Genomic DNA, 27,080 nt, shown 5'->3' with positions numbered 1-27,080 from the left:
TGGCCAACTGCCCATCACAGCTGTGCCTTGTATGCTTCACTTGCTTAAAGACCAAGCTTCATTTCTTTGGGGGGGATTGAAAGGGCATTATTTTTATGTGGATTCTCAGTCATATAGGAAAAATACATATCAGCAAATCTCATAGTTCCAGAAAACAAATAGAAAATACTTTTAAACTCTTCAGAAACAGAACCTAGCTATTGCCAGGTAACATAATATTCAAACTCACTTGCTAAAGAGGAGTAACTTTTAAAATGGGAGGCAGAATGGGGTAGAGAGCATTTTTTGCCCCTTACCTACTCTGAGCACTTGTTCTAGCTGAGAAGTTGTGGTTTCAGTACCAAAGCTGTTTTTACAAGGTTTGGAGGAATAAGAAGACTAAGTTCTCCGGTCTCTTGGGTGTCTGGGAGCCTTCAACATAAAGGAGAGAAGAAAGAAAAAAAAACCCCTATTTATATCCCAAGGATTTGTTACTGTTTAAAATTTAGGTGTTGTTTTTCTTTAATTTATCTTTCCCTTGTTGACAGAGTGAGGAGGTGTTCAGGGTAGGAGGCTGCTGCCATCCTTTTGTCTTGCTCTTTGTTCAAATTGGTATGCAGAGTGAAACCCTCAGTTTCAAAACCTACAGCAGAGCTCAACATAGTTTTATAAAAAGACACAGAAAGGGTAGAAAAAATGAATCTCATTCTTCTTCATCCTCACAATTCTTGATCTTCTACTTGTATCCAAAGATAATGTCTATTGAGAAGAGCAGTGTCCTAGAGGTAGACTAATCTGTGTCTCTGCACAGCAGTGTGTTAGATCTGTTTAGCCATCTGTATAGTATTTTCTGGCTATTTTTAACCACTGCTTTGGCAGAAACTGATTTTCTGAAATTATTTCCCTCAGTAATATTCTCAGATAAAAACCATATTATTAAATATATACCTTTATAGTTTTTACTTTTCCAAAAGGTGATGCAACCTATGGCCTCTGAGGAATTACGTCAGAGGAAAGGGAAATAAATGTTTATTATTTACTAGATTCTTCCCAACCATCCTTTACAAAGAATAATCTTCTTCTTCAAACTTTAATATACAGGTTTGTTTAAAACTGGTAAGTAATTAGTAGTTATTCATACAGGAGAAATAAGATAATGTTGATAAGAACAAAGATAATCTCTGCAGGTATTTTGTAGTTTAGTAATTCCAGGGAAAGATAGCTAGTTAGGAATCACAATCTTTTAAATGCAGGACATAAAAATATATCACAGCCTTATGGTAGATTTTGTGTTTTCCGTAATAGGTGCGAGACAGGTGCTAAGCAATTATTTGTTTTATTAGGGAACTCTACTGAAAACTTATATTCTTCAGAAGGAAAGGCAACCGAATTTGCAAGATACTTGGTTGGGTTTGAATAAACCTGTGTTTAGGGTGCAGATCAAGGCAACTACTATGCTTAAAATTTTAAACATCTAGGACTTTTGTCCTGATACACAGACTGAATTTTCCTGCATACTTTGCTGGGTGCTTTTATTAACTAGTGTTGTTTTTTTAATACCCCTATCAAAGTTTTTTTATGAGGGAATTCAGTTCCCTCATAAGAAAAGGAAAAAGAAAACATGTTTGTGCTTTAAAATTTAGTTGTTTTCGTATTGGTGTATGAGATTTAAGAACGTGGACTGCAGATTGAAATCCAGTGGGTAACTTGGGGTGCTTCTCATGTTTCTTGTCAAGGAGTTCAATGTTTCCTGGTTCAGTGAGGCAGGAAGGTGTTAATCAACTTCAATATCCATTAAGTCTTTGAGAGTACTGATTTAGCCTCTCAAGGGATTTACCTTGGAATAGCTTGAATTGAGACTTCTGAAGAAATCAGGGCTCTCTATAAAAGATGTATTTTTACATGTATTCCAATTCTCATCTTTTCCAAATATTTTGATTCATTTTATATATTATCCACTTGAAGTTGTAGTGTGGTTTAGAGGGATTGAGGATTGAGAATCTCCAATAGCTCTGCCTTCACAGGGGAGCTTGTTGCTTTAGTAACTTTTTTGTTAAATCACTTTGAGCTACTTTGAGAACCACTGTTGTTGTAGAGTTGAGCTTGCTGGTATGGTTGCTTTACTCTGATTTTAAGATCTTAATGACCTGCATTCTAAAACAACTTGTGAAATTGATTTGCATTTCTTGTGAATTTAAATGAGAATTTGTAAACATCACATTTTTATATTGCTCCAGAGTTTTCAGTATTCGGGAACTTGGATTTGTGATTAAGAATCTCATGGAGAATTCTCCAAAGATGTTTGGTGCTTCTGTGGCATGAGTGAACCTAGCAAGCTTAATAATCTGAAGATTCTGCTGAAATTACTAGAAGATGGAATTCTGTCATACAAGTAATGAGAGAATGTGACCCTTCGCTACTGTTGTCCAAAGCAGAAAGGCCAAGTTTTCATGTCAGTGTGAATAAAGCAACTTATTTGGGCTTAGCTCTTCAATTTTCATTCCAAGGAGCACTAACATATACAGAAAATTTCAAAGCCATCCTCATCTTGACTCTGAAGGCTGAGAGCAGTGCAGCTATTAATACAGTCCCTTAAAACAATATCATATTTAAACAGTGTTACTTAAAATGTTCTTTCAGGGCTCTGATAAGCAAGATTCAATGTTTAATATTTGCTCTTACTTCTTTTGCCTGATGCAACTGTTCAACCTAGGATGCACTCCATCTTTTTCACTCAGACACCTTTGAAGGGCCCATAATATGTCTTTTTATTCCAGATTGTGTTGCTGGGGGTTGTAACTTCAAAAAAATGTAGAGCTTTTTGAAAAAAAACATTAAATATGACATATTAAACCTTACATTACGCAGGTGCATGAGTGCTGTAGAAATGAGTCAAATATAATTCTTTTTTTTCACTGAATGAGTATTTTAAATGAGAAAGCCAAGGATATCAGAAAATTTTGAGATGTCGCTTAACTGTATCTGGATACAGATGATAATGCTGTGATTAGATGTCTAGGCATTAACTTCCTACATTCTGATTTAAGTATAGCTTGATATAGTAGTATCTATGGACAAGCCTTGTACCTATTCCACAGCTTTTCAAAATTTCCTGAATAAGGACCTATGAAAATAGGCAACCCTCGCCACCACTCATTTTCTCTAGAACCCTCATCAGTTATATTTCATTGGGTATCACCACAAAATTGCAGGTTCCTTATCTGCCTTCATATTTTGATTTATTTATTCTGCTTTTTGTCATTTTTGAAATCTGATAAATGAGTATGATAAATTAAACAGCCCTGCCAGTTTATGTTCTGTTGTAGTAGTATTTTGAATATATCAGTTTTTGTTGTAAAGTCTTGCAGCAAAATCAGCACTAGTCAACATATTTTTTATTAGAGGTATTTTAAAGTTCTAACAGCTATGAGAAATTGAAACATTGTCTTAGCTAATAGTACCAAGAGCCTTGCATTACAGTTAATGGAGATGGCTCGGTAGTACTGGGAAATTAATGAAAAAAATAGCCATCCATATTTTAGACATAGTGTGATAGCAGAAAGTAGCTATGCTAAATTCACAAGTCTGCTGAGCAACATGAAGATTACTTGCTTTCTGCTTTGGCCTGTCTAAGCTGAAGAGAGTGTCTGTGTTGTCTTGAGTCAAACGTGCAATGAGGTTTGCAGAAAACATTATACATGTGGTTACCCAGGTTACAAATCTTTACCAAACTTGTTCTGGAATTAGGTCAGTTCTATATATTCTACAGCATATGTTACAGTAGATTATTTATCAGAGACAGGTGTGACTCAAAACCAAGCTGCAGTGTACAGCAATATGTTTTAACAACTCTGAGCTACAATGAATACAAATTCATCATTGTTTTCTCAGAAAGAGATTCTGAGTCTGCCTCAATTTGGATTATCATCTGGCTTGTGAGGGCTTTTAGCCAATGCAGTTACTTAAGGGAGGAATTGTTCATTTGTCTGACTGGTGAGGTCACGGTTTCATTCACAGTACATATGAGTATTTAAATGAGGTTTTGAAGAAACTGGTACCTTAAGTTGTCCTTTTGCACCATGTCTAATATTCACACATCAGGCAAATAGCGACATCTATCATGTAATGGTTTGATCTGCTTAAAGGTAGGGTCTTCTGAGGGGGGAAAAAAGGTACTGTGAAAGCATGCTGAAGTAGATTCCATCTGTAACTCAGGAAAAGGAAGTGTAGGTTGAGGAGTATCTGCAGAAATCCCTTTTGAACAACAAATTGCCATATGGTTTTCATTGATTTCTTTAGTAACAACATAGGACGAAGCCATACATGTTTTGTTGCTTCTTGTCTGTTGTTCTTACTGGATTCCTGTGTAGCCCCCTACCACAAGAAGGATGCACAAACAAAGGAATTTAGAGTTTGCTCAAATCTGCATTGAAAAATTTATAAGTACATCACAGTTGTGCAAGAGTTGTAGCTAGTCACGTATGCTCCAGATATCTCCTGTGATGATGGCAAGCTCTGGAGTTAGAATACGTTTGAACTGTCATATTCTATTCTCTGCTTGTCGGATTCAGTAGAATTACTCTTGCTCAAGAATTTCCTTACTCCTTACTGTTTATTTGTTTAGTAGCTTCATCAATAGTATGTCTTTATAATCCAAAAGGTCTAATGTATATAATATTTGCATTCTGTTATCTTTCTGATTCAATACACAAATAATAGCACTAGTTAGTGCTTTTAATTAATACTTTTTTTTTTTGTGGGAGGACAAAGTCTTTTTATAGCTGTGGGCTCATTTGTTGTCTGTCCTGGTTTAAAGGACAGGTGTCTGCCAAGGAAGGTGGGAACCTCCCTTGGAATGGAAAATGTGACCCCCTTCCCCCTAAATTACTATAACTTTGAAATTACAGGGCTTTCAGGCAAAGATATGGGAAAAGGAATAAGAGTTCTTTACTAGTGCATATATATATATGTATAACAAGACAAACAAACAACACCACAGGCAGCAACAGCAAACAAAACCAGAAGCCCAGTAACAACCTTCTGTCGGCTGTCAGGCCCTTTCCCCTTGGGTGCAGTTCTGCTCACAGCCGGCAGGGGCGCTGGTGGCTCCCGGCCGGGCAGGGCGGGAGCGATGATTCCCCCGCGCCTGCAGGGGGCGCTGTGGCGCAAGCTCGGCCGCCTCTCTGTAAGTGGGTGATGGTGGGCAGGCAGGCGAGAGAGATAGGAAAGGGGCTTCATCTACAAACCCACAGGGGCAGCTGGTCCCGGTGCCCCTCCAGATGGCAAAATGGGCTCTAGCAGGAACCTCAGAGCAGCAGCTGGAATGGCAGAGGCAGCACACCTGGGGTGGCAAAAAAATGTAGCAGAAACTCTGCAGCCTTATCAGAAACCAAGGAGTGTCCTGGCAGGCAGGGAGTGTTGGGTTGAAGTGTATCGAGAAACCTGAAGCAGCAGCAGAAAACAGTGGGGCTGGGCAGCAGCAGCCAGGCTCCTACAAGCAGCTGGGAGACGCTCCCTTTGGAGGGAGTTGGAGGTCAGGGTCCTGGCTTTTCCCTGAGGCACCTGAATAGATGGTGGGGGTCCTTTGCAGTGAGATCAGGTGTTGAAAAAAGGTTCCAGTTCAACGGTCACTCTTAGAAGCAAAGGCTCACCCATAGTATGAGAAGCAGTAAAGGGCTGGACTCTGTGGTGGTAGCAAATTCTAGTTGTGGTAGCAGCAACTTGACTGTTCCCCTCCAGTCTCAAGAGCGAGACAAAGCAAGGAGCTGAGCCCAGGCCCCTCACCCCACAGCCAAAATCTCCTGGTATCTCTGCACTTCCCAAGAGAAAGCCCCCCAGCTAGGAGGGTAGCCAACTGCACCCTTCCCCCTCCTCCTTCTCCCAGCCACATTCTTTGTCTCTTAGGCAACAAATGGGAGAAAATTCCCTGAGAGAAAGAAAAGAAAAAAAAAAAAAAGAAAAAATCCTAACCTCCAAGACAGTCCTTTAGCTTCCTTTTTGGTGTGGTTACTTTAAAAGTAACTTAATAGTATGAGAAAGTAGCAGCAAAAAAGAAGAGGGGATCAAACAGAGAAAATATTGGGAGAAGCAGGCAATCCTAAGAGTTTCCAGCATTTTTGAATGAGTTGAGAGATCATAGGGAGGAATTTTTAAAACACATGCACAAAAAATTAAAAAACCCCAGATATAGATAGGTGTGTATTGATGAAGAGATCTGGAAATGGTAAGTGGGTGGGTAAGTAGATAGATAAAACAATACCAGTTGGTGAAAGCAGACTTAAGCATAATGAGCAGACTTCTCTGTGTAAGCAGCACTCCTTAGTTGGTCATGCTGAAGTAGGACTGTACACCAGGGATTTCCAGATATCACAACAGAGCCCTTTTCACATAAAGCCATTTCAGCAGCACCAGCTTCCAAATTCCCTTGCTAAAAGAAAGGGGACAAAGTAACTTAGAGTGACAAAGTTCAAATTTTGAAGAAGGTGGTACTGTGGGTGTATGTATGCGTGCATAGAGCCAAACACTTCGGCAAGAGAAATTCAGTACCATCTAAATGCAAAATCTGTATGTCTGAATATTCTGCAGAAGCTGGTTCTTTCAGGTGACCTGTGCAAGAAACTTCAAGACCTATGCATTACCATTTGGTCTCACAGAAAATAGTTCTGGATTTGTATTACAGAGTTGAAACATGGCAAAAAGTACTGCTGGATTTTGAATGGTCTCAGTGAAGAGGACTGAAGGCTTATATTCCTCTTGTGGAGAAAACTTGCATTTTGTTGATACATTTAATTATATTTTTTAAGTATTTTTATATATTGTAAAAGCTTGCTTTTGATGTATATTAAGCATTCAATAAACATTTGTATATCTCTGAATGTTGATCTTTTCCAGAGAAAAAATTTTGTATTTTCAAAATTATTTAGCTGAAATTCCACTGAGGAATGTCACACTTGAGGGACTTAGAAGTGTTCACAATTGTTACAGTGGGGATTCTGTAACACACATATCAAACAAGGACGGCCGTGGAAAAGAAATATATATGGACCGATTCTTGATAGATGTTTCAGAGATGTTTATTTTCCCCAGCCGCATGGCCCGGGCTCTGCCGAGGAACAGTTACAGTCACGGGACCTGAGGGTCCTTGCCCGCGCAGGGGAACACAACCAATGGGGAATGAGGCTGACCAGGGGCTAGGGAAACCCTGTGTCTCCCCTCTAGGGCTCCTCTCCCAGGGCTACATGGCAGGGGGGAAGGGACCCCAACATTTCACCCGTTTATTTTTAACAAAAGAGATTTAAAACTTAACATTGAAAACAACTGGATAAACATAACAAGAATGGTTTCAAAACAAAACAAGCCACCCTCCTGAGTGTTTAAATGTCCAAACAGATTCTCCGGAACGTCTTCAGGCTGACAGAAGGGAGACAGGACTCTCCGGGCATGCAGTCGGGAAACTAAGGCAGGAGAGGGTTTAATTTCTTCCCTCCCCCTTTAATCCCCCACTCGGCATTGGAAAGGGATTTTTGGGGAAACAATTGGCAAAGGTATGGTTTTGTGAGGGAAACCATGGAGGAAAAAACGGATTGGGAATACACCGGGGGTAATAGGATATAGGGTAAAAGGGAAAGGTGGGATTAGGAAAGGGATACCGTAGGGGGGGCCTACAATGGAGTCATTGTCTAACATGACTACGATTTTTAGCATATATACTGCCTTTTACAGAAACACCATCAGGCCCAGTGACCTCTGCTGCTTGTAACCCTTTTCTACCTTGTACAATTTTGAATTCCACCACCTCTCCATCTCCCAAGCTTGGGATGTATTTTTCAGGGTTATTCTTTTTAATAGCAGTTCTTTGTCACATCTTGTTATAAAACTATAATTTTGTTTAACATTATACCATTTTACTTTTCCTAAAACTTTACCTACGGTGATTTTTTCCTTTTTCCAAGTGGCTGCTGTTTTCTGTCTCGCTGCATTTTTGCTTTCTCTTTTGCTTGCTCCCGTGTTGGAATTGCCAGGGCCGCTAGTGCTGCTGGGGCCGCTGGAGCTGCTCGTGCCTGCGTGCTCTTCCTGGTGTCGCATTCAGGGCTGTGTGGGCTGGGCTGGGCCGCACTGCTCCGCTCTCTGCGCTCCGCCGCTTCTGCTCTCGGCTGCGCTGCCGCTTCTCTCGGTCAGGTGCTCACGGGGCTCGCTCCACCACGCGCTGCGAGGGGCTGGGCGGGCACCGCTGGGTTGCGCCGCTCCCGCCGCGCCTCGCTCCACTGCCGACACTGCAGCTCACGTGGCTCCGCCCGCGCACGGGAACTGCCTCGCTGCTGCTCGGAGAGGGCTAGGTCCATGTGGCCTGGGTCGGACGGACTCTGAGGAAGGCTTCCCTTCGCCAGGACACAGCTGACATTGCTCAACAGTCTCGGTAATTAAATAATATTCACGAAAATATTCTTCCATTGGCATATATTTTGACTCAAAAATTAACTGTGTCCAAACCGTGTTCCAAAAGTCTTTGGTAAGAATTAAATCCCAAGAAACATACAAAAAGTTCTTAAACAACCATGCCAGGAAGTGTTTCAGTTCCTTTTGAGCTTGAATTTAGCTAAAATTTACAAATCGTTGTTCAAGAATCTTTTCAATTTTAAGATAAATGTCCATATGCGGCTCTGAGAGCCAAGAGTCTTTCCACGGTTCCTCCATAGTTTAGATATGGAATAGCAAAACAAAAACAAGAAGAGGAATCCAGAGTTTCTTTACTCACACATCAGTCGCTTAGGGATCGGGGATCGTTCTGCTCGCAATTCCCTACCATTTGTTACAGTGGGGATTCTGTAACACGATGTATCAAACAAGGAGGCCAGTGGAAAAGAATATATATGGACCGATTCTTGATAGATGTTTCAGAGATGTTTATTTTCCCAGCTGCATGACTGAGGATCTGCTGAGGAACAGTTACAGTCACGGGACCAGAGGGTCCTTGCCCGCGCAGGGGAACACCAACCAATGGGGAACGAGGCTGACTGAGGCTAGGGAAACCCCATGTCTCCCCTCTAGGGCTCCTCTCCCAGGGCTACATGGCAGGGGGGAAGGGACCCCGACACACAATCAAATTTTCTAAAAGATTTTTCAAAGGTGCAGGTGAGTGCTCTGTCAGGGCTTTTGATAGCACTTGGCTATCTAACAGGAGTTGCTAGGAGTCATGTACCTAATGCTGTTTGCAAGGTTTTGGAATTTTTTAAAAAGTTGACCCTTAGTACCTAAACCATTTTAAAAACAGGTCTGTTTACCAGAAAATTCTTAATAATTCTTAATAATTTCTTAAAAATATGTATTTAGACCTGAATAGGCGCCCCTAGTTCCATCTTTTATAGATGTGTTTGTTATATGATCATGGCTACACCCAGAGTTGGTCCTGAATTTTGACTTGGGCAAGCTGCAAGCTTCAGTACAAGTCATGTAGTCTCCTGAGGACCATTGGTAGATAGTGTGTTTGTGCATGTATCATTGAAGCAACTGCAAACTAAAGATGTAAAAGCTATGGAACCCTGTCAGCAGCTCTCTGCTCTCTACAGACTGGAGAGTTCCTGCCTAAGCATCCAGGAGATATCACTGGATGTAGGGGTCGAAGACTGTAAATGACGTGTTAGAGGAGGAATGACTTCAGGGAGAGAGAAATCAAGATGCTTTAGGATCATCAATTTACAACCACTACAGAAGATTTTTGTATTATGCAAAAGCAAGGATTTTCCAGATAACGTGGTTACATTATAAGCAGATTCTGTACATTCACCAAGCACCAGTCCATGTCTCTTGCTGTTGTGAAGTGCCTTCATACACAGAGTTCATTAAAAAATGGAGGAGAAGGACTTTCAGAAACAAAAATAGTCTAGAGGAATGAATGCATGAATTAATGAATGAGTATTACCGCAGGCCTGGTTCCTACGGTATATCACCGTGTCCCGCAGCCACAGAGAGGAGGAGGAGGAGAAGATCCAGCAGGCAGGAATTGTGCAGCAAGATTCATTTATTTAATTATTTTACAAACCTTTTATAGACTTTTTTCTTCATAGCCTAATTGGACAAAGGACCAGCCACCCCTTGGGGGTGATTGGCCAAAATCCTAAAACATCCATTATCAAAATATTTTCTACTATACCGTAAACAAGACTTTCCAAGGTTGCAGGTGGCTTGGTTGTTTACATTCCCTGCTACCTCTTCTGTGAGAGAGAAAAATCTTTCACGGACTTAGAAAATAACAAGAAGATCCTCACTAACAGCATTTTTGTACCTACAAATGAGTAGTAAAAAGATGCTGAAACATGTTCCTGTTAATAATTCACACTGTCAGGATATGCAGGACTTTGAAGTTCTTGTTTCAGAAATCCAGTATCTAAATAAAATGGAAAAACAGGGTGGAAAAACAACCTGTCATAAAAAAGTAGTTCTCATTTCTGCTGTCCTTCCTGAAGTGTAGTTGGACTCAAAGATATTTCACAGTGATTGATTTGATAACTATCTTGAGCATACTTGAACTTAAATAAAACTTTGCCATAAAGGTCTAGTGGATGTAGTCTGCACAGAAGCCCCAAAAACCCTCACTGATAACAGTAGGATTACAGTGCATGTACTGGAGATTCTGATTGGATTTACTTTTATGGATTATGCTTTTATTAGCTGTGAATAAGAAATGATGTCTTCTGTATTGCATTAGCAAATGTAAATAGTGGATGAAGAGGAATTAATAAGATTGCTTTAGCCATGCTCCAAAAGGATAAGGAGAATAGGCTATCAAGGTGAGAATAGTACTTCCAAGTTTTGACTCTGATCTTTATCTCCTGGACTGTCAGAGGTTTGTCCACATCTGAGGCATGAAACAAATACCTTTTAGGATATTACTTTGAATTAAATATAATGTGTTGGTAGGGAATAAGCAAAACTTTCTATTTTTTTGTGGTGTCAGAAAGGACCATCTCCAACTTTTTATTACTTTATATTGTGGGAAATCTCAAAGTAAACCTGAGATTGACTTGTGTTCAATCTCAGGCATAAAAAAATTTTGAAATATGAATTCATAAATGCTTGTACTTTAAGTGAAGTGTTTTCTTTAGAGAGCAAAATTATTTTTCATGTTGTGGTGACAAGGATCTGTTCGTCAGTCTGGCTGGCCTGTTTCCCATCTTGGCTGCCACTTGCAGCTTTTTGTCGAATTTTGGCATGTTGGTTCTGGAGTGTTGTCTGAGGGGCCTACTAGTGCCATCATCTAGTTCATGTATAATCTATTAGACATTATTAATTTCATACCTATGGCCATCATAGGTATTTCCTGTCAGTCTTTTCTGCCTAAGCAGAAGGAATTCAAATTTCTTGCAGCCTGGAATGGAAAGAAGGCAAAGCAAGGCATCAAGTAATGGATTAAACTGGCTATTCAGCATTTTTTCCTTTCCCTTTTTTAGGGAAAAAAAATGAAGAGAGAAGTGCTTTCAAAACAACTATCCCTTTAATTCTGAAAAGCATTTAACCAGTGCTAAACTCTGTCTGAGGCTTTCCAATTTCCTTTTCAACTTTCCAGTATTTTGTGTAGAAGACTATGGTAGGAGCAGTGTATGACAAGTATCTGTTATTTTGTGCTTCCTGGAGCCCTTGCATGGGCTTCTGAAGAGACAGGGAAGCAATAAGTGGCTAAAAAGAAGGTCAAATTTTTTGTAAATTTGCATATGTGAATATGTTGAATATATGAAGCTGTTTCTTCTGCTGCACTCATCTGGGGATCCTTTGTGTGACACTGGGGCCTTAAATTACCCATTTCTACATAGTTATGAGATTTTTAGTTCATTTCCAGCATGCTTGTCAAGCTGCCAAATATCCATTTATATTTTATGTATCTGATATATGTGTCCATACTTCAGGGAAAGGAAGCAGCGATGAGCACAAGGATGCTAGCTTCAAACCACAACTGTTACATTACTTATGTATTATTATGCAGAGAGAAATAATGACAGCTGAATTCACATCAGCAGCTTTGTCCAGAACATTTCATAGATTTCATCAAGAATATCCTCAAAGTGTATACTTCCATGGAAAATGCATTTAATTAGACTTCTGGTTTACTTTAGCCTCTTTTATCTTCATTAGGGTAATTTCCTCTTCTTTTTTCTCTCTTCATTTGAAATAAACTGTTTTCAGGAGGTGAAGGGCTGGAGGGGAGAGGGGCAACACTCCCTTTTGTTGCTGCTATTTTCATTTGTTTACTTATTGTTAGGTGATTACTGAATATAGTTTCCACTAGAAACTGTGTATTAATGTGGTTTTGGTTATGTGGTGTCTTTCCTATGCTGCTTTGCTTTTGTCAGAAAAATTAATCCACGATGTCAGAGGTTTATGTCCAAAAAGGAGACAGAGGAGCTCTGTAACTCTATTTAAGTAAAGGGAGAGGTGGCCATGGGACATTTCCCATAGGGTCTCTCAAATTGTTAGAGGATGCAGCCTCCTTTTTATCCTAACCCTCTCTCTTTCCCTACTGGCTGAGGTACTTGAGAGGTACAGACTTCCTGAATCACCTAATACAGACCCCCCTTGTAATGTGCATTCCCCGCTCCACCCCTCGCCCCCGTTTTACTTTGTGTCTCTGTTTTTTTTCTCTAAGTCCAGGAATTTAGTGTGGCCTTGGATGAGCAACAGTCTGTGTCAATTAGTGGAATTCCTATGGAATTTATGGTTCCTCCCATTGCTTCTTTCACCTATCAGTATCTGGCTTTACCTACCAGCAGGCCCACAGTTTGTAAACACACCTCCCTCTCATTCCTTTCACTTATGTTCCATGTCTTCATTTTTTTTGGTCATGATCTATCTTTTGTAGAAATAAGGTTTTCCTCACTGATTCTGTTGAAATATCATTTTATACTTTGCTAAGTCACTGCAAAATGCTTCTTCCTAAAAATGGGATATAAATATTGGATGACAATGCATTTTATGCTACACAATAATTGCTGAATGTTCCGGTTTGGCCAAATTTAGAAATATATCCTCTGAGAGAAGGCACAAACACCCCTCCCCCACCAGGTTCAGGAAAAATAAATTTTCCTCGAAGGAAAGTGAAGGAGATAAAACTATTTATTTAACAAACACATGGGAAAGGAAAATAATGCTAAATAATAAAATCTTTTGCTGTGGATGAAAAACCTGGTCTCCTTGGAGCTGGGGCTTGGCCCAGGGCCAGGCCCTCTGTGCCCAGTGGAAAGTCCTCCTGATGTGCTCTGAGGTTGAAAGCAGTCCAGTAGAAAAGGGAGAAAATCCAGAATTCCAGGGAAGGAAAAACAAAGTTCAACTCTCAGTCTCTCTCCGGAGAAAAAGAAACTGAAACACCTGGCCAAAAGCTGACTGGAAAGCAGCAAGCCGGGTGCTTCCTCGCTCCCCTGCCGCCGCTGGGGGAAAAAACTGCTATCTCTGTGTGACCTTGAACAAGCTGCAAATTGCTTTGAGAAAGTTTTGCTCAGTTTTTCCTTCCCCCTCTCAGGCTCAGTTCAGAGGCATAGAAAGGCACAAAGTTAATTTCTGGGCATGGGCAGCGATATGGGATACACATCATAAAGTCACCCCAAGACACTGAGTTATCAATTCTGTGGGTTTTTTTGGTTTTTTTTTAATACTTGCTTAAACTAGTCAGGTAGCAGATCAGAACTTTTATTACTATTGCAAGCTTTCTGCTAGTAATTCTGGACGTTGCTGGACAAGTGAGCTTCTAGAGGTAAGTGTTGAAAAAAGCTTTTAATTATATCTTACTAATAAGAATTTGCTTTTTTTTAGAATTTATTTTTCCTAAGTATTGGTATCAGGGTTACTAATAAGATTATAACTGCATATTGGTGTATTCTAAGAAGTGAGCCAAAGTAATACATTTGATGAGAAAACTTTATTATCTGTCAACAGAACAGTATAGTTTTAGGGTGTTGTTTTGCCTGCAGATTGTGTGAATTTTAAAGTTACTTAGCTCTGATGGTCCAGTTTTCTTCAGATTTGTAAAATATGCTTTTATTTTTCATTTTTCACAATAAAAAATACCTAAGAATCTGACCAAAAATTACCATTCGTCGATAGTAGTCAAAAAAATCTGAAGATAGTAGTCAAAAAAATCTCCCTCTTTCCCTCTGTGTTTTTTTTTTTTCCTTTTTTTTAAAATTAGTCTAATAATCTGGGCATCCAATAAGTAAATACTCTATCACACTGCATTATAGAAGCATATGGAGACTGAAATACTGATGGTTCCTATCCAAGAGCCTGAACTGAAGGGAGGAAAGGTCTGGGCAAAGAAAGGCTTGAGAGACTGGGAAAGGGCAGAAGATCTAATCCTGCTAGTTATATCTATGGTAATGATGCCTTTCCTTGGTCTTAAGATCAAGAGTCAAACACAGTTAGAAGGGAAAAAGGGATTTTACATTGGTATTTATTTTAAGGATCCTTAGGTGCACTACGTCCAGGTCAAATAAACCTTAATGCACACTGCAATGCACACCCCGCAAAAGATCTGGTATAACATTATAGGTCTTACTAATTAGCATATCTATCAAAGATTCCCCAGTGGGAGGCTCGAGTGAGCCCCCCTCCCCAAGGAACCGTCCCCTGGATCATTCTATCTTAGTTTACAAAATGTGTTGTGGAGAGGACCTTGGTGTCTGAGGCGTTCTGATCCCTACCTACGAAGCTTCTAAAATGTTTAGTCTCTTAGCTTGACAAAAAGTCCAAGAATGTAGGCAAAAAGCACTAAGAATACAGGAGTTGTAAAAGATATAACAGGGGTATAAAAGAAAAGGCAAAAAATCATCATGGCATCAATAATATTTTTTCCCAATGCAGGAAAAAATAGTGCTCTTCAGAATAGGAAATAACACTCAAAAATACCATATGTAACGTTATTCTATAAAATATTATTGTTTTGTGATCTTCTTCTTATTTTTCTCTCAGTTTAATGCAAATTTGCTTTGTCAATTTTTTATAAAATTGTATTGGAGGTTAGGAGTTGCATCAATTTTAGTTCATGAGAAAGAAAGTCTTGAGGATGGCACTAGGAAGTATGTGACAATTGCTTAAGGAACAGAGCTGTTTCACAGTCTTGTGATTGTATGTCCTGAATGAATATAAGATGCAAAGTAAATTTTCCACAAATAGTGCATTTTTCATTGCAGGAAGTCATGCAAAGATTCAGTCTGTAACGGTGGGAAACTGATTGTTCTACATGAAGTGCAATTTCTTGGTAAGCAGGTGGTTTTTGCATACAATTGCCATCTTGCTCTATTTGGAAGGTGTTGTTTCTTTGAGAGTAGTTGCAGTTGGAGTATTGCATGCTTCTATAACTGCAGAGGTCACATATATTTGTCTATGGCCAAGTTGTCTGAAATGGATGTCCACATTTTTAGTAAAAAAGTGCAGGAAAACCAGCACTTCTCAATAGATTACTTAGGAAAACCGAAGGTTGTAGAGAAACAGCTCAGAATTTCCATTTCTTCAGTTCTATAAAACCTTTACTTTTTTTATGCTTCCTTTAAAAAATAAATTTGCATATATACTATTAAGAATTAGATACTTGAACAGTAAAATATCCCTTATAAACACTATTAGTATAAAGAGATCATCTGCCTTATCAGCTTGCAGTATTAATCTCATAGATATGGAAGTTAAGCTTTGTAGTTTGAGAGGTGGAACTTCGAATAACAGCCACCATTAATTTGCTGGATATCTGATAGCAAAGGTTTCTTTCAGGAGGCTCTTTAAAAGTGGGTATGGTTGTGTCAAAAAGATGTCTCTGTTCTTTTGCATCTTTTATTTTCTTACTTCTTTTCTCTGCTAGTTTGCAGAATTTGTGAGATTCATATTTGACCATTTTTGACTTCTTATTGTCCCTTCTGTTCCCATATTTTGAACCTTCATCATGAATAAATAAAAAATCTTCTGTTTTCATTCTGCTGTAGTTGCTGTATTAGCTTAACTCTTTACTCTCTTACTCTGAGGAAAGCTTCCAGAACTTTATAAGAAATTAGGTCAGAAAATGTCTCTGGAGGCATCTAGATTAAAACTCCGCTCCATCAGCCCAACTTTGAAACTAGGTCAGATTGCTCAGGGCCTTATCCAGTCAGGTTTTGAAAACCCGTTCCATGGTCTTCTCCGTCCCTGTATTTCAGCACTCTTGCTGAGATGAATTGTTCCCTTATGACCAGTTGAAAATTTCTACGTTGCATCTTCTCACTATTCTCAGGTGTCTTTTTGTTGGGCATCTATGTATCTCTCCCTTCTCTCTTTAACTCCCTTTTTAAGGTAGGGGAGTTTTCTTCAGAGGGGATGTGCAGATAAGTGGTGTCTTAGACTGCTCTGGTAAAGTGCTGCTTCACCAGCTGCTCTTCCTGTTCCATGCCCTCTAGCTTCTTAACCATCTTTGTCACCCTCCATTGGACTGCCTTCAGGATGTTGAGGCGTCTTGTACAGAGGTGATACTGAAATCGGCTGGAAAATAAACTTTCTAACACAATTTAAAGCATTATAAAACAGGCGTTCTTTATCAGTGCTGGACATGTTACAAGACTATCTCCTTTAATCTAATGTGTGTGACAGGACTTTACAACAACGTATTTATCCATCATAATCATACATATTCATTACAATGTACCTCCTAGATAATACATAAACATCACTTTCCTAGAACTGATTTGCATGCATATGCCTCCTACTGGAAGTCCTTTAATGGCCCTGGAGGGTCCTCTAAAGGGATCTCTGGTGGTTGTGTTCACTGAATGCTTCGATATTACAGGCAACCTTTCCTTGAACTTTTTCTTTGGGCATCTGCTATTGCTTCTTGTTACATAACTTGCCAAAAAACCCACTGTAGTTCTCTTTATCTATTTCTCCACTGTTTCCAGCTATAGTTATCATCCTGTGTGCATACCTTTGCATCCTTCTATCTTTTTTGCTAATTCGTCTTGAAGCGCTATTCAGCAGCTTCAGGGGAACTGAAAGTTTTTATTTTCTATGTTACTCATTAGGAACACCCCAAAGCTGGATGCTGTTTGAGATGTGGCTGCAGGAGAGTCAACTAGAGAGGAGTAATCTCTTCCCATGACCTCCTAGCTTCACACATGTTGAAGTAGCTCAAGAAGGAATCAGCCTTTGTTTCTGCAAGGTCTCCTCTGCTTACACCACTGGGAGTCAACCTGTTGAATGGTGCAATGTCAATTATTATAGCAAATAGCCACTGCCGTTAATTTCTAAATTAAATTAAATTTAATTAAATTGTTTTGTTGGTTTCACCAGCAAAGTGAGGAGGAAACTGTTCAAAAGAAGTATGCATGGGCTCTGTTGGTTGGTGTGAATGGTGAATGGTTTGGCTGCTGGAGTGGTTTGTCTTGAGAAGCAAAAGCTCATTAAGTATTTGAATAGGTAACCGGACATCTGTGAAACATTTCAAGGCACCAAATACTGAATGCCTTCTAATGTGGAATCCTGGCTGTACTTGGAAGATCTTATAGGCATAGATGACTCAAAGAAGGGCAGATCACCAACTGTAGCTGTGCTATTTTAATTTGCCTTTAACCCAACACACTGAATGAATTGGGCCTAAAAAGTTGCCTTCAATAAAATATCTATAATCAACTAATGTGTCCTACTAGTAGCAAAAAAAAAAGAGAATAAATCGTTACCCTCCCTAAAGCAACCTTTCAAAGGTTTGGGTTTTTTTTTGCTGGGAGTGAAAAAACACTAAGGGCAGACTCTTCCATCAGTGTGACAATTTGTCAGTCAGGAATCAGACTAGCAGCGATTTCAGTACTTAAGAAAAACTAAGTTCTTAGGGCAAGTGGGCACCTTCCTGGTGTGAAAGTATAGAAATGTGCAGCGTTTACAGATAGAGCTTTGGAAAAAATTGAAGGCAACTGATGTACTAAAAGAGGACTAGAACAAAAAGCAGCTGATGAGCCCCAAGAGGATGTGAGATGTGTGTCTGTTACCATTGTTGTTTACCTTGGTGTGCAAACCAAGATGATGTAGGTGTCTTTAGATGCAAGGCAAAATTGCATACTAAAGCTTTTCCACAAGAAATGTGTTTTGGTGGGTTTTTTTCTTTTCCCCCAAAACTTTTTACTTGCCATATTTTTTTGGTTTTTTTTTTAAAGTTCATCTTTTAAAATAATTAATTAAAAGCTGTAAGCAGTAGTAAGCTATTCTATTAATGTCTGTGAATCACCCCAGGATTCAAATAACTTAAGAGAATATTAATGACTAAACCAAAAGTTGTAGTTAATCATTTATTAATTATGTTTGAAAGAAAAGGAAAACTTTGTACTCAACTGTTCTTAATTATTAATGTTAGCATTGATTCTATTGAACAGCCATCACTTTACTGGAGTTTTAGAAGAATTTTATTTCGTATATCTTTTTCAAGTCCAGATCAGGATTTCACTTGATCCGATTTTAATAAATCCAACATTTAATATATGGAATGGACTTTCCAAATCACGTGTAACATCCATTGTTATGACTGTGATTCAGTGAATTCAGAGAGTATCATACATCTACTTTGAAATTCTATTTATTAAGCATTCAAAAATAAATCTGCTTATCTGCATTCAGTAACTATTCTGTCCTCTGATCCTGACTGAAGATCTCCTAGAAAATTTCAGTTCTTTAAATGTGAGCTTTCTTGCACTGCCTTCTTCCAATCTGGTTTCACAAAGATGGGGAAGTACAAATGATTTTTCATTCAGCCAATTTTTTTTCTACCAAAAAGAGAAGCTTTTATGAATTTAAAATTTTAGAGTAGCAGCACACTGAAGGCTTCTTTTATCTGATATTTTTACTTTAGAAGTTCTTTTTCTTTAACTTAAAAATAGAAGCAAATGATTTTTTTTTTCAATTTAAATAAAATAATTTTCAGACAAAAAATGGGTGATTTCCATCATTTATGTGTATCAGAAAAAGCGGATTTTAAATCAGTTGAAGGAAATATGTTATTTTTTTTTTCAGGCTAGTTGCTATAGGCCACATATGTAACATTATGCACAGCCTAGTTCAAAATGCAGTCAGAAATGTAGAATAGAAAGCTGATCTTTTGCAACTGCCTCACTAAAATTTTGTATTAATATCACAGGAAAGCATGGTGCTTATGGTTTGTTTTAAGAAGATACTCCTATAAGGTTGTTTTTTCTCTGGTAAGATAGGTAATATTTATTTTCATTGTCATCACTATTTATGCTTCAGTAACTAGTCCAGCAAGAAAGTAATCAAAATGAACAGTTCTTGTGATACAGTGTTTCTGATGATAATGCGCAAAGGTTTCCAATCAGCAAAATGTAATTCCCAACTTGAAAAAACTTTTGAAATCAAAAGTGGAAAGATTGTGGAGACAGCTGGAATCACTGCAGCAGAAGATGTTTAATCTCTTGGTTTCTTTGCAAATATCGAGTAAGATTAATTTTTTATTTTATCTGAAGCTGAATCTAAGCAGTTGGTCAGATTTAGTATTATGGTATTAATTCAGTATCAGGGTTGAAAATCCATTTGGTGAATTGATTCATTTGGGAAATTTTGGGGTTTTTTTAATGGTGTAAGTAGAAATGTAGTTCTCATTGGAAGGCAGTTTTACTTTTATAACCACCACCCAAATTTCATGTAATAAGGCAAAATAATTGCTTTTACATAAAAGAAAGAAAAAGAAGGACAAAGAATGAAGTTGAGATTCTATGTTTTTTTTCTTTTCTAGAATGTATTCTTATTTCTTTTGCTATTTTACCTGAAGGAGTAAGAAAGCAGAATTGTGGGTACAGCTGCAGAGCTTTCAGCTGAAGCACAAGGAAAGAATATGAAAGTTTTACACTATCAAAGGAATGTTTTCTATTGAATTGCTTCCTAGCAAGCATTTGTAAAAGTTAATTTGTCCCTTGTTACAGTAGTCAAAATCTAAAACACTTTTTGAACAGGGAACATGTAAAAGGTATTCTCCAAAACGCCTGTCATTCCTTCATCTCTCCCTTGTGTAATAGCATCTTGTTACTTCTCTTTTTCTTTATTTCCTTCTTTTCCCTGTTGTCTTTTAGGCAAAGAAAACTTACCCCAATGTCTTAGGCATGAAAAATAATCATTCCATAGAACCAATTGCTGATTGATTTTTAGTTGGCTGCCATTTGATTTTGGCTTATAGGTATGTAGCTCTCCTTATCCTTTAGGATAACGATTTCTGTTGCATTCTTTTCATGCTTTTATTTAAGCAATAGAAGTTAACAGAAACTCTCTCTTAAAATTCAAACACTGAAATTGTTATCTATCCTTGTCTCTCCCTTCACTATTTGGAAATAGAGTTAAATCTTTACTATGTTTGGAGAGGTTGTATTCTATTTGTGCTTGGCATGTTGTTAGTACCATTTCAAAGGCAAGAGGATTTTGTTTCGGCAAGTTTATAGTATTGTATGTTTTTGTTAGAGCAAATAAATATACAAATAAATGATTTGTTGTCCCACATTTCGTCATGCTCCTTGCAAATTTTATGACTATTCTTCAAAATATTAGTTCTGGACATGTCAAAATGAAAAAAACTTCAAGCAGTATAATAATAATATACGCATATTTATGAGAATGAGCTGCTTTCTTGTCTGACACTTTCATTTCATATAATACTACAATTTCATAAAGATTCACAGATACTCCTTTGTAGTGAAATCCTCTTTATAGGTTACTTCTAGAATGTAAAATTCTCCATCCCATTCCATTTTTACACTTCTGCATACCAAAAAAACCCCATGCCTTAGCTTAACCTGATACCATGATTACCCTGTCCGCATACATACTTTTTTGTTGCTCTCTTAACTTACTTGTACTGAAGTACGACAAAGATGCCTCACACATAGGGAAGGGTTTAATTTTCTGTAAGGTGAAGCTCTGCTTTGCTCCAATAATGAATCTGTATGCCCTGCCTTAACCATACTAGGTATGGTTAGCATGACTCTTCTATACCTTCCTCTATTTTTTTTTGTTGTTGTAGAGAAATATTAAGAATTATCAATGATTATAAAATTTTATAACTGTAATGCTAAATGATTAATTTAATACCATAGTGGGATCATTAGGGATGTCCATCCATTTTCATGTCAAAAGAGGAGGGTGACAAATTTCTGAGAGTGTGGTCAAACACTGGAACAGGCTTCCTAGAAAGGTGGTCAATGCCCCAGGCCTGTCAGTTTTTACGAGGCATTTGGACAATGCCCTTCATGACATACTTTAACTTTTGGTCAACCCTGAAGTGGTCAGGCAGTGGTCACACAAGATGATCACTGTAGGCCCCTTCAAACTGAAATTATTTTGTATTTCCATTCCATTCCATTCTAATCTAATCTAAATTTCTTTTTTTCTGGTGAGACTAGGGAGCTCTTCCCAGCTTGTTTCTCTCTGGCAGTGGTAGTTTTCTACGTGTTGAAGCTTATAATATTAACCAAGAAGTTTGATGCTCTTTCATAATGCCCAAGGCATTACACTTTCTCCTAAGGCAGAAGCAGAATGTGCAAATCAGCCGTCATCTTTAAACTGCTTTTACTGTGCTGATGTCCTGGTGATACCGAAATCTGATGAAGAATAAATTTTTTAACACAATTTGAATATTAGAAAGCAGGCATTCTTTGGACTGGACACATTCAGAGGATATCTCCTCTAATTGAATGTGTGTCACAACAAGGTATTTATTCCATCATGATCATGCATATTCATTACAATGTACTTCCTAGCTAATACATAAACATCACTTTTCCTAGAACCAATTTACATGCCTCTGTCCCTTACTGGAAGTCCTTTTATGATCTTAGGGGGTCGTCTAAAGGGGTCTCTGGTGGTCATATTCACTGAGATTTCCCAAAATTTTAGGTGACCTTGCCTTAAACTTCTCCTAGGGCATGTGCTGTTTTTTCTTGTTACATAACTTTGCCACAAAAACCACTTAGGTTCCTCATTATCTGTTTATCCACTGGTTCCAGCTATGTTTAGCATCCTGTGTCTGTAGTTTTATATTCTTTTATCTAATTTGCTAGTTAGTCTTTAAGCTCTGTTTTGCAGCTGAAAATTTCTGTAATTCCTGTTGTCTGTCACTGGGCATCCCCAGGGTTGGAGATTCTCAGGTGGTACTTTAGATAGCCTTGGAAACACAGTAGCTGATGAAAAGGCAGCTCTGCAGCTGCCTTTTCATTAGTCTTCCATTTGCCCTCCTTCCCCTGCAAAAGGTTCAGTCCCTCTGAAGGGCCTTCGAAGGCTTGGTGTAATGTAATGACCTGACTGCAACAAAAGACAGCCTGCAGCATCTGTGGATGGAAGGACAGGAAAAGCAGAAAGGTCCATAGGTATGCTCTTGGCAGCCTAGCCAGGGCAGCATCATTACAAATTATTAAGAAACCTTCCAGATATGGAAACAAAAAATAAAATTGAAGGCAACTTTTTTGTTTTACTTGGAAGACACTTATTTTCCTCCATTTGAAGTGTTCTTCATGGCTCATGAAGTGAAACCAGACATCTATAAATATAAATAATTAGAAAATAGTTGTCAGGTCTTGTAAATCATGGTTTGTCATTGCTTTGTGTGCTGATGCTCAGAAATGGTTGTCAGCTGAACATTGCTTTAGAATTAATATATCATTAAGATTTTTCTTCAAGTGTACTTGAAAAGAGACTTTATACACTTTGTTTCTTTTCCTCTCTTTAAGGTTATGTTTCTTTCAAATAGTTTATCAACCTTGGCAATTTATTAAGAAGTTCTGTTCCTGTTCCTGCTACTTTCTTTATTTTACTCTAATCTATTATTTGTGATGGACAAAAGAATTGCAGAGAAAGAAGCACTAGGACAATCTTGCTACTTACACTAATTTCATATTAATGACAGGTGTTTGCATATCTAACTGTAAACATTATATTATATCCTGTAGAAGAACAAGAAGTTTTTTATAAACCCCAAACACTAAGTAAATTTTGCATGAAATTAATTTATATATATATGTATAAATAATTTCATGCTTTAGTTAAGGTTTTATGAAAGTATTTCTGACAAAAGATAATTAATTATAGAGGTGTTCAGGCTCATTATCTTCAACCAAGAAAAAAAAAATTTTATGGGTGGTGGCAGCAAGAACTATTAGTATTTAGTCTAGCTAGAAACCTACACAATATGAATCCAGAGGAGCATGATAAAGTTTTGTCATAGCACCACATAAAATTTTGGACCCATTTTTGTAGTCTTGATAAGTTGTTATAGAAAGGCAGATTTTAGCTGTCATTTTGATGTAACGATTTGCCTATATGATGGAATGAAGAAAAGAGTGGACAGTGAGTGTCTTGGGGTGACTTTGTGATGTGTATCCCCTGTTGCTGCCCCATGCCCAGAAATTAATTTTGTGCCTTTCTATGCCTTTAAACTGAGCCTGAGAGGGGGGAGGAAACTTCTTCAAAGCAGTTTTGCAGTTTTGTTTTCATGTTTCGAGGACACAGAGATACAGACTCCTCTGGTTTCTAGCAGCAGCGGCGGGAGTGGGAGGAAGCAGGTTTTTTTTCCAGCCAGCTTTCGGTCAGTTTTTCAGCTTCTTCTTTTTCTCCGGAGAGAGACGGAGAGTTGAACTTTTGTTTTTTTTCTGGAATTTCGGATTTTTTCCCTTTTTCTGCTGGACTGCATCAATATCAGAACACATCTGGCGAACTTTCCACCGAGCACAGAGGGCCTGGCCTGGGGCCAAGTCCCAGCTCCGAGGAGGAAGGAGACCAAAGGGAGGACTAACATTTTCCCAGGTTTTTCTCCACAGCAAGAGATTTTATTATTTAGCATATTTTCGTTTTCCCATGTGTTTGTTAAATAAATAGTTTTTATCTCTTTCACTTTCCTTTGAGGAAAAAGTTTCTTTTTTTCTCCTGAACCGGGTGGGGGAGGGGTGGTTTGTAACCTGCCTTCTCTCAGAGGATGTATTTCTAAATTTGGCCAAACCGGCACAGTGAGAAATGGTTTGGAATTCTGTTAGCAACTGGTCTCATTGTCTTCTTCAGCATGACTCCTGTTAGGGATAGCTATTGGATTGAGAGCATGTTGGCTGTGATGGCTGGAAGTGTATAGAAATGAAATAAAGTTCTTTAGTAGACATTTTGGCTGCAGACCAATATTCATAAAATAACTCAAAATCAAACAGACATTAGACTAGCAAATCTCAAGGATTGATACATCTTTATTTCTGAAGTCCTGATATGGCTGATCCATCTACTGTGGTTGATTTACTAAAACCTTGCTATATTTCTTGGTTAAATTTTAGTCTACTATTTGAGCAACTTTTTCCTGGGTCAACATCATTCATGCACCTTTTGATTTTGGTCACTAAGTCCACACACTCTGCTGGGTGTTTAGAGTGGGCTTTTTAGTCAAGTTTTACTGTTCTGAATTGTGCTTCAGGAAAATTTGAAAAAAAATAAATAGGTGGGGTCTTCATATTAAGTGAAATGGGTTAATTCCAGATTACAATTTTTGCAATCCCTTTAGCGCCAGCTATTCATAATATTATATTCACTTTTGTTTTACATCCTTAAAAATTTAAGGTATTCCTTTTCTCCCCCTTTTATGCATTAACATATATAGACATGGTTTTCAAATCCTTAAATGGAAGTAGTAATTTTAAAAAAGGTCCATAATCACTTCCAGAAAAGCTTTTCATGATTTAACTTAGGCTCTGATTTTGTGTTGGATATGCTTCCTCTGTATTTAATTCCACAGAAACTTATTATAATGTTTAATAATTTTATAGGCACTGCTCTAAGAGTGAAAGTGAGGCAAGTTTTGCAGTGCTAGAGAAAGTATTTTTTAAATTGCTACCAATAACTAGAAAAGTCAGATAAGCTTCTTAGCATGTAAGAACTATTTGCAAATCTGAAATAAAGCTGCAAAGTTCAAATGTAAATTAAGAAATTGTTATAAGTTTAGTACATCTGTTAAAACACGATACCCTGTCTTTTCTTTCAGATGATCTAATTGATTTAACTGAATTTTAATTAATCAGAGTCATCCTGGTGTTTAGTAGCTCTTATTAAAGTGTTTTACTTTTAATATACTTGATAGGTTCTGTAGGATGCTTCATTTGGCAAAGATAAGATCAATCTTTGTAGCTGTATGCATTTATGATGGGGGTGTGTGTGTTCAGTGAAGGGCATTATCAGGAAGACCTTTTGTAACTCCTAATTTCTTGTGTGTATGTGTATATATTAAGATGTATCCTGCAGGATGCGTAATTCTGCAACCTCTCATGAACCTGTTGCAAATTAAATCTTTTTCCACTCAAGGTCAGAGATGGTTGGAAGGATTTCCATGTTTTTATGAAAGGAGATGCAGTGTATATTTTAAAAAGTGATGAAATAATGGGTTAAAATGCATTTGCATCTGGATTTGAAACAGAGAGAAGAAGAATTATGTTCTATATGAGCAATTCTGTAACTTCATAAAGTTATAAAACATTAATAAAATATATTATGCATGCAAAGAAAAATATCTTCCAGTAATATTGAAATTTTAATCAGGGTGCAAAGATGAACATAGAAGAGTTACATAGTTTTGTACATTTTGCTTAATTGTGTTTGTTGAAAGGATAGCATTTTCTCTTTAAATCATAAGCTTTGAAAGAGCACGGGTAACTTTTTTTTCAGATATTTGACCTTTAGATTTTTTAAGTACTTTAGTAATAATCTCAACTTTCCCCCTGTAATTTAGGAAAATTTTAAAATTACAGATTTTTAAAATAGCTCTGTACACCTCCACAGCATTGAGTTGCCTACATGGGCCTAATGTTCAAGTAGCTGAGTTGAGTTTGGTAGAAGAAGGTGAAAAAAAAAAGCTGTCTTTTAAACACGCTTCTCATTATATTGTGCTCCTTCCTCCAAGCAGCCTTTGTCACATGCTGACTCTCATCAGTGACTTAAAGCTAACATGAAACTGCACTGCTGTTCGAACAAGAAAAAAAACGCTAAGTTCTTCAGGATTGAGAGCTCTAATGATCTGAAGACAAGTTCTCAGGTGAACAGCAGTTCCACAGCCATGAACTGCCAACACGTTATGCATGTGGCTTTCATATACGGCTATGAGCAACAAAATTGCATCTCAGTTTGTTTCAGTGTGAGCAAACAAATGTGTGAGAACAAAAACTGAACTTCACTTTCACAGGGGCAAACTGGCAGCTAGGGTTAAGGAGAATCCTCTGTTCTTCTAGGTATCCCAACTCATCGATTCTTCTGGGTATCACATCAATGTACTGTGTGCCTCTTTGTTAGCCTTTGTCTATAACTTCAGATGTGGAGTCATCCGGATCTGTGTCTCACCAAATGCATTTAGGAGAGAAATGTATATAGCTCTGCTTCTAGATAGTGTTACTTTGCTTTGATTCTGCTACCAGTTGACTTTATGCAATAAATGTATCAGTTATAAAGCTTCCATTTTAAAAAGCTTGGGAGTTACACTAGAGTTTCATGGTGAAAAGTAGACTTGTTAAATAAGCAAATTTAAAAATTATGGTCTTAGAAAGGCTTCTGAGCTTGCTTCATCATGTGAAGATTTAGAGTAGTCCTAAGTTTTTATCTTGGTCCAGATGGAGCTGCAGTCTATCTGATGGAACATAAGCACAGTGTGTTTTGCAGTATTTGAAGAATTTATGTTCCTTGTTTTTGCAAAGCAATTCCCACACAACAAAAGTAGTGTTGCCCATTCTGAATAGAGGATACCAACATCTCTGGTTGAGAAAACCTGAAGTCTTATACGGCTGAGGCTCCTAAGGATAGCTTGTCTGTTCAGTAAACATTTTTAACATTCTTCTGGTGTGCTGTGTTTTTCAGTAATGAGATGACTGTGAAAGAATATAACCTTTTAAATTAATAACATTATTAATTAGAATAAATAATATTTTAATTGGATGCTTGATTGGTGTAGCCATTAGTGCTAGAGATTATGGTCCCTTTCAGGCTTCAGATGCTTGATATTAACCCTGTATGGAGTATTTTTAAAGTAGTAGTAAAATACATGCACCTTTTCTGCAGAAGTTTTTCAAGACTTAAAAATATAACCTAAGCATTTCAAATAACCCTGT

At 37.9% G+C, this 27,080-nt stretch overlaps 1 protein-coding gene across 3 annotated transcripts in view; it reads left to right on the top strand.

The window, feature by feature from the left end:
- ANO3 (anoctamin 3) overlaps nucleotides 1-27,080 on the top strand; it is a 205,424-nt gene that overhangs the window by 53,161 nt on the left and 125,183 nt on the right. Inside the window, exon 1 of one of the 3 annotated variants that reach the window (XM_032111237.1) lies at nucleotides 13,568-13,717. The exons of the other annotated variants lie outside the window; for them this stretch is intronic. The gene's annotated coding sequence lies outside the window, so the exon portion shown is untranslated. Of the gene's footprint in view, nucleotides 1-13,567; nucleotides 13,718-27,080 lie in introns of those variants that run through there. 3 annotated transcript variants of the gene reach the window in all.

The sequence above is a fragment of the Corvus moneduloides genome, chromosome 6 (assembly GCF_009650955.1).
Source record: "Corvus moneduloides isolate bCorMon1 chromosome 6, bCorMon1.pri, whole genome shotgun sequence".
Classification (NCBI taxonomy): Eukaryota; Metazoa; Chordata; class Aves; order Passeriformes; family Corvidae; genus Corvus; species Corvus moneduloides.
Note: the sequence above shows the minus strand (reverse complement) of the source record. Positions and strands in the feature narration are given on the sequence as shown.